Here is an 8532-nt window from a genome sequence, read left to right as displayed (position 1 = left end):
CAACACTGGCCACGAACGATGTGTTTACAATACTGCGTTGGTAATAAAGCATTATATGTTCGACCGCAACTTCTGGGGTAGCTAGCTAGCTTTAGCTTGGTAGCTAGCTTTAGTTTGGTATCTAGCTTTAGCTTGGTAGCTAGCTTTAGTTTGGTACCTAGCTTTAGCTTGGTACCTAGCTTTAGTTTGGTATCTAGCTTTAGCTTGGTAGCTAGCTTTAGTTTGGTACCTAGCTTTAGTTTGGTATCTAGCTTTAGTTTGGTATCTAGCTTTAGTTTGGTATCTAGCTTTAGTTTGGTATCTAGCTTTAGCTTGGTATCTAGCTTTAGCTTGGTATCTAGCTTTAGTTTGGTATCTAGCTTTAGTTTGGTAGCTAGCTTTAGCTTGGTAGCTAGCTTTAGTTTGGTATCCAGCTTTAGCTTGGTATCCAGCTTTAGCTTGGTATCTAGCTTTAGCTTGGTATCTAGCTTTAGCTTGGTATCTAGCTTTAGCTTGGTATCTAGCTTTAGCTTGGTATCTAGCTTTAGCTTGGTAGCTAGCTTTAGTTTGGTATCTAGCTTTAGCTTGGTATCTAGCTTTAGTTTGGTATCTAGCTTTAGCTTGGTAGCTAGCTTTAGCTTGGCATCTAGCTTTAGCTTGGTATCTAGCTAGCACCAATACAACCATCCTGAAAACAATGACCAGTAGAAACTGGCCCAGCGTCGTCCGGGTTTGGCCGGGGTAGGCCGTCATTGTAAATAAGAATTTGTTCTTAACTGACTTGTGAAAAGAATCCTGGGGGAAACACTGTATGGTACAGAACTATATAATCCCATTGTTATTATTAATTCTGTAACTATAGTAATATTTACCAGTATTATCCATGTCCCAGTCTTCCTCCTCCTTGACTACAATGTTAAATCTGGGTATTTCTCTATGGTTAGAGTCAGGAACCAGTGAATCTGGAGGGTTGGGTTTAGTGGAGTAGGAGAGAGGGGGGTTGGATGGGTCAGCAGAATCCTAAAACAAAGAATAACTTGTTATAAAATAGCAACGTTCATCATCAGCTACCACTTGCGCTTATCAAGGTTCCAAAACGCGTACGCACTGCAGTGTTCTAGAACGTTTGCTTTAATACTTTTTGAATTGTGTCCCATTGTGTTGAAATTGTGGGAAGGCATGCGTTCTGGCTGTGTCCCCCGCGTTGAACGCATACATTTCCCTAACACCCAACTGCCTCTGATCTGGCGGAGTCACTAAACACAAATGCTTCATTTGTAAATGATGTCTGAATGTTGGAGTGTGCCCCTGGCTATCCGTAAATAAAAAAAATCTAGAAAAATCATGCCATTTGGTTTGCTTTATATAAACAATGTGAAATTATTTTTACTTTCACTTTTGATACTTAAATATATTTTAGAAATTACACTTAGTTTTGATACTTAAGTATATTTAAAACCAAATACTTGCTGGGTGACTTTTACTTGAGTCATTTTCTATTAAGGTATCTGTACTTTTACTCAACTATGACAATTGGTTACTTTTTGCAACACTGTAAATGTGAAGCATCTGGGTGGCGTTTCCACTCTACCAAACATGGTGATGAGAGGAAACCCAGTGTCCGGCTGTGGGAGAAGATGGAGTGAGATGGATTTAGGCCGACATTCTGCAAATTTTCTCACCGATTAAACATTTGATCTCCATTCAGTATTCTGTTTCCAAAACTAGAATCTGTAACAGAGTGGACTGCGTTTTGTAGACTTTACCCTTTTGCCAAAGTTTCCAAAAAATGGTGTTGTTTAGAAGGGCGTATTGAGCACACACACACTTAAGAGTAGACGTTCCCTAACGCAAATATGCAAATAAATGCTAGGATCTCACTAGCTCGTGTTCGGCACTTCTTTGCTTGTTCTGAAAACTATGATACATTTTCTCCCATTGGTAACGACAAGCTATGGTCGATCTTGGGTTAGTTATAAAAAATATTTGATAATACTGTTGACCAATCACCGACGAAGGGGCGTAGACTTCAGCTACCACATTTCAACTTGCCTCAAGAAAAGAAAAAGTGCCCTTGAACGTCACAAATGTTCGTCATAGTACATGTGCACACTATTTCGACTGGAAAGCAACGCCATCCAGACTGGTTTAGCATTAACCAACTAACATTAGCTACAGTCATTCCATAGAGGATGCACCATTGTATCCGAAATTTCTTTTTGATACTGTCGCAAAGTTAACTAAAAAGCAGCATTCCCCAAGAGAGGATGGCTTTCACTTCAGCAGTGATAAATTCATGAACTTCTTTGAGGAAAAGATCATGATCATTAGAAAGCAAATTACGGACTCCTCTTTAAATCTGCGTATTCCTCCAAAGCTCCGTTGTCCTGAGTCTGCACAACCCTGCCAGGACCTAGGATCAAGGGAGACACTAAAGTGTTTTAGTACTATATCACTTGACACAATGATGAAAATAATCATGGCCTCTAAACCTTCAAGCTGCATACTGGACCCTATTCCAACTAAACTACTGAAAGAGCTGCTTTCTGTGCTTGACCCTCCTATGTTGAACATAATAAACGGCTCTCTATCCACCGGATGTGTACCAAACTCACTAAAAGTGGCAGTAATAAAGCCTCTCTTGAAAAAGCCAAATCTTGACCCAGAAATTATAAAAAACTATCGGACTATATCGAATCTTCCATTCCTCTCAAAAATTGTAGAAAAAGCTGTTGCGCAGCAACTCACTGCCTTCCTGAAGACAAACAATGTACACGAAACGCTTCAGTCTGGTTTTAGACCCCATCATAGCACTGAGACTGCACTTGTGAAGGTGGTAAATGACCTTTTAATGACGTCAGACCGAGGTTCTGCGTCTGTCCTCGTGCTCCTAGATCTTAGTGCTGCTTTTGATACCATCGATCACCACATTCTTTTGGAGAGATTGGAAACCCAAATTGGTCTACACGGACAAGTTCTGGCCTGGTTTAGGTCTTATCTGTCGGTAAGATATCAGTTTGTCTCTGTGAATGGTTTGTTCTCTGACAAATCAACTGTAAATTTCGGTGTTCCTCAAGGTTCTGTTTTAGGACCACTATTGTTTTCACTATATATTTTACCTCTTGGGGATGTCATTCGAAAACATAATGTTAACTTTCACTGCTATGCGGATGACACACAGCTGTACATTTCAATGAAACATGGTGAAGCCCCAAAATTGCCCTTGCTAGAAGCCTGTGTTTCAGACATAAGGAAGTGGATGGCTGCAAACTTTCTACTCTTAAACTCGGACAAAACAGAGATGCTTGTTCTAGGTCCCAAGAAACAAAGAGATCTTCTGTTGAATCTGACAATTAATCTGGATGGTTGTACAGTCGTCTCAAATAAAACTGTGAAGGACCTCGGCGTTACTCTGGACCCTGATCTCTCTTTTGAAGAACATATCAAGACTGTTTCAAGGACAGCTTTTTTCCATCTACGTAACATTGCAAAAATCAGAAACTTTCTGTCCAAAAATGACGCAGAAAAATTAATCCATGCCTTTGTTACTTCTAGGTTGGACTACTGCAATGCTCTACTTTCCGGCTACCCGGATAAAGCACAAAATAAACTTCAGTTAGTGCTAAATATGGCTGCTAGAATCCTGACTAGAACCAAAAAATGTGATCATATTACTCCAGTGCTAGCCTCCCTACACTGGCTTCCTGTTAAGGCAAGGGCTGATTTCAAGGTTTTACTGCTAACCTACAAAGCATTACATGGGCTTGCTCCTACCTATCTTTCCGATTTGGTCCTGCCGTACATACCTACACGTACGCTACGGTCACAAGACGCGGGCCTCCTAATTGTTCCTAGAATTTCTAAGCAAACAGCTGGAGGCAGGGCTTTCTCCTATAGAGCTCAATTTTTATGGAATAGTCTGCCTACCCATGTGAGAGACGCAGACTCAGTCTCAACCTTTAAGTCTTTACTGAAGACACATCTCTTCAGTAGGTCCTATGATTAAGTGTAGTCTGGCCCAGGGGTGTGAAGGTGAACGGAAAGGCTGGAGCAACGAAACGCCCTTGCTGTCTTTGCCTGGCCGGTTTCCCCTCTTTCCACTGGGATTCTCTGCCTCTACCCCTATTACGGGGGCTGAGTCACTGGCTTACTGGTGTTCTTCCATGCCGTCCCTGGGAGGGGTGCGTCACTTGAGTGGGTTGAGTCACTGACGTGGTCTTCCTGTCTGGGTTGGCGCACCCCCTTGGGCTGTGCCGTGGCGGAGATCTTTGTGGGCTATACTCGGCCTTGTCCCGGGATGGTATGTTGGTGGTTGGAGATATCCCTCTAGTGGTGTGGGGGCTGTGCTTTGGCAAAGTGGGTGGGGTTATATCCTACCTGTTTGGCCCTGTCCGGGGGTTTCATCGGATGGGGCCACAGTGTCTCCTGATCCCTCCTGTCTCAGCCTCCAGTATTTATGCTGCAGTAGTTTATGTGTCGGGGAGCTAGGGTCAGTCTGTCACATCTGGAGTATTTCTCTTGTCTTTTCCGGTGTCCTGTGTGAATTTAAATATGCTCTCTCTAATTCTCTCTTTCTCTTTCTTTCTTTCTCTCTCTCGGAGTACCTGAGCCCTAGGACCATGCCTCAGGACTACCTGGCTTGATGACTCCTTGCTGTCCCCAGTTCACCTGGCCGTGCTGCTGCTCCAGTTCCAACTGTTCTGCCTGCAGCTATGGAACCCTGACCTGTTCACCGGACGTGCTACCTGTCCCAGACCTGTTGTCCCAGACCTGCTGGAACCCTGACCTATTCACCGGACGTGCTACCTGTCCCAGACCTGCTGTTTTCAACTCTCTAGAGACAGCAGGAGCGGTAGAGATACTCTCAAAGATCGGCTATGAAAAAGCCAACTGACACTTGCTCTTGTGTTACTGACTTGTTGCACCCTCGACAACTACTATGATTATTATTATTTGACAATGCTGGTCATTTATTAACATTTGAACATCTAGGCCATGTGCTGTTATAATCTCCACCCGGCACAGCCAGAAGAGGACTGGCCACCCCTCATAGCCTGGTTCCTCTCTAGGTTTCTTCCTAGGTTTTGGCCTTTCTAGGGTGTTTTTCCTAGCCACCGTGCTTCTACATCTGCATTGCTTGCTGTTTGGGGTTTTAGGCTGGGTTTCTGTACAGCACTGTGAGATATCAGCTGATGTAAGAAGGGCTATATAAATACATTTGATTTGATTTATATGTTTTACTACGACATCTCTGAGAGCATGGGCAGCGCCATTGAGGCTATCTCCATTTTGAAGTAGTCAATTTTCTTCTTCTATTACTTCTGAGTTGGTAAACAAACTGAAAGGGTGCATACTGCCACCTGGACTGTGTTATTTGAACAGATATAAAGCCAAGGTTGGCAATTGACTGTCACCTGCAGTTTTGGAACGTTTGCTCACAAATATAATTCATTGGCTGATCCCTCCTGATGACCTGGATGGAATTATGAGATCCTTCCGTAACCCACAGGAAGTCCCACCCAGTTGATTACTTCAAAATGGTCAACGTCCTCAATGGTACTAGTCCTCCATCTATCTCTATGAGTCTATCTCACCTCATCCATCATGAATTCTTCTATAGCTTCCTAGGAATGTAGTTAGCGCACTGAATTATAGCAGATTATTCTGAAATCACCGTCATCATTCCACTGACCGTTCACCACGAGCCCACATTAGCTAGATAGCTAATTGCTTTCTATGCAGAACTGTTTGAAAACTAACTAAGTTAGCGAGTTAGTAAGCTAGGCTAACAAGCTAACTTGCTTTCCTAGACCCGATAACACAAGGATATGGAATTGTGGTTGGTAACATCGTTGGCTCCACGTTTATAGTCCGTGTTTGGCAATATCAAAATCTAATTTAAACCGTATCAAATGATATCGGACACATTTTCACACACTTGGAAAATAACCCAGCTAGCTAACTATCAACATTAGTGTGTTTCTTCTTCCGGGCCAGCTTCCGGGTTAGATTCCTCAGTCGATCCGCGTTAGCGCCACCATCTGTTCTGGAGTTCAAACAGCAAAAATATTAAATGGGACTTTGTCTACAGTACAGTAGTGTACATACAGCACAGTATGATATAAACAGGGTTGGGTAAGTAACTTTCTAAATGTAATCTGTTACCGGTCCAAAATTGTACTCAGTAGGATTACCCAAACTCAGTAATGTTATCTGATTACGTCCCCTTAAGAGGCATAGATGGGTAGTTTGTTTAGTAACAAAACCAACACATGCGCAACTATGGGGAAAACAGAGTTCGCTGATGCCGCGTTCACATGCTAGTCAGAACTAGGAGGACATTTCCGACTTGCTGATTCGTTGAATACAGCAGGTGTATAACTACAAGTTAGCAAGTCGAACATTTCATAGTTTCGACTAGCACTTGTACTTAGCATTAGACTGTTGACAACATGTATACTATATTTAATCTCCAAATGTTTATTGAAAACAAATACATTTTCACAATGAGCACTTGTCTCACATACATTGTTATGGTTGTTGGTTAGCTTGCTAGTGAATTTTTGCTATATTAGCATAAACATGACATCAGTCAAAACACCTCAAAACAAGACATTAATACAATGAGCACCACCTACGATTCCCCACATGGCAACTTATTTCATTTATTTTACTCCTTTTTCTCCCCTATTTCGTGATTTCCAATTGGTAGTTACAGTCTTGTCCCATCGCTGCAACTCCCATACAGACTCAGGAGAGGCGAAGGTCGAGAGCCATGCGTCCTCCAAGCCGCACTGCTACTTAACCCGGAAGCCAGCCGCACCAATGTGTCGGAGGAAACACCGTCCAACTGGCAACCATGTCAGTGTGCATTGCGCCCGGCTCGCCATAGGAGTCACTAGAGAGCGATGGGACAAGGACATCCCAGCCGACCAAAGCCTCTCCTAACATGGACGATGCTGGGCCAATTGTGCACCGCCTCATGGGTCTCCTGGTCGCAGCCGGTTGATACACAGCCCGGGATCGAACCCAGATCTGTAGTGACACCTCTAGCATTGCGATGCCATGGCTTAGACCGCTGCACCACACGGGAGGTCCCCATGGCAACCTCTTGTCACTGAGGGGGTTTGTTTATCTGGCCCGGGTTACACCGGTGGGTGGAGTTTGAGCCAGGTGGAAAGTGATTGCAGTAGTTTTGGAAGCGGGCTGCCTCCTGGGCATGAGCCAGGTGCTCTGGCTGACATGAAGTCGCCTCCAAACAAAAGTTCCATAATAGAGTAACAATTTCATTAGTCATTAGTCATTGCTGATTAAAACAGACACTTCATTTCTTGAGCTCAGCAGATTCATAGTTTATATAAAATAAAAATGGAGATTGATTAAATAAATCATTGCAATGATTTCAAAAACCATGATACGACTACTGTGCACAGGTACTGTTGTATCAGGTGGTGACATTCCACACAGACACCGAGACCCGTCTGCGAGAACTTCAGATAAAACATTTAAGTGCTTATGAATGAGAGACAATTGAACAGAGTAATATGACATACAATAAAAAATAAAGTTACTCAAATAGTATATTTAGTGTAAAACAGACAAGCGTCTCAACTCAACGGATGGTCAAAAAAAAGGCATTGATCACAAATCTTAATCGTAAAATAACACTTGCTTGGCTTTTCACCCGCTCCCAGAACCTGAATGTAAAAGGACTAATGCACCTCTATGTGTGGACTCCCACTGATGATGGCATAACAGCCTGAACCTTGGTTTTTGGCCCTCCTCAGTCTAAATTAAGAAAAGAGCATACAAATAATTTTGAAAATAATATTTGTTTTTGTGCGGACCCTCTACAAATGAAACTCTCAAGGTAAACAGAGCCCAGTTAGCATCCATCTTTCATAACTGTGGTGGGGATCGGAGAAGAGGAACATACATAAATAACGGTAACCCCTGTATATAGCTCCGCTATTGTTATTTTACTGCTGCTCTTTAATTATTTGTTATTTTAACTTTGTTTTTAGGTATTTTCTTAACTTCATTGTTGATTAAGGGCTTGTCAGTAAGCATTTCACTGTAAAATCTACACCTGTTGTATTCGGCACGTGTGTTAAATACAATTTGATTTGATGCTAGCAAGCACATGAATTCCCACTACTTTTAACAGTCGAGACAAAAGTAGTGAGATTAACCACAGAGATAATATACTTTGTCTAGTTTCCCGGATATAGATTAAGCCTAGTCCAAAGGCCGTCTGTATGAAGCATCTTAAAGTAGGAGTGCTGATTGATGGTCAGCTTCACCTTTTCAGATCCCAATAAATAAGGTTACATGGACAGGGACCTGATCCTAGATCAGCACTCCTACTCTGAGACACATGATACTATTGAACATGCTTTTTAAATCCAGAACGAATCTTAAATCGGTGTCCGGGAAAGTGGCCTTAAATGTTGTAAGCAACGTAGCGGTGGTTAAAGGCGCAATCTGCAGTTCAAACTAGAGGTCGGCCGGTTAATTAGGGCCGATTTCAAGTTTTCATAAATCAGCATTTTT

This window comes from Salmo trutta, unplaced genomic scaffold (assembly GCF_901001165.1).
Source record: "Salmo trutta unplaced genomic scaffold, fSalTru1.1, whole genome shotgun sequence".
Taxonomy (NCBI): Eukaryota; Metazoa; Chordata; class Actinopteri; order Salmoniformes; family Salmonidae; genus Salmo; species Salmo trutta.
This window is presented reverse-complemented; position numbering follows the sequence as displayed.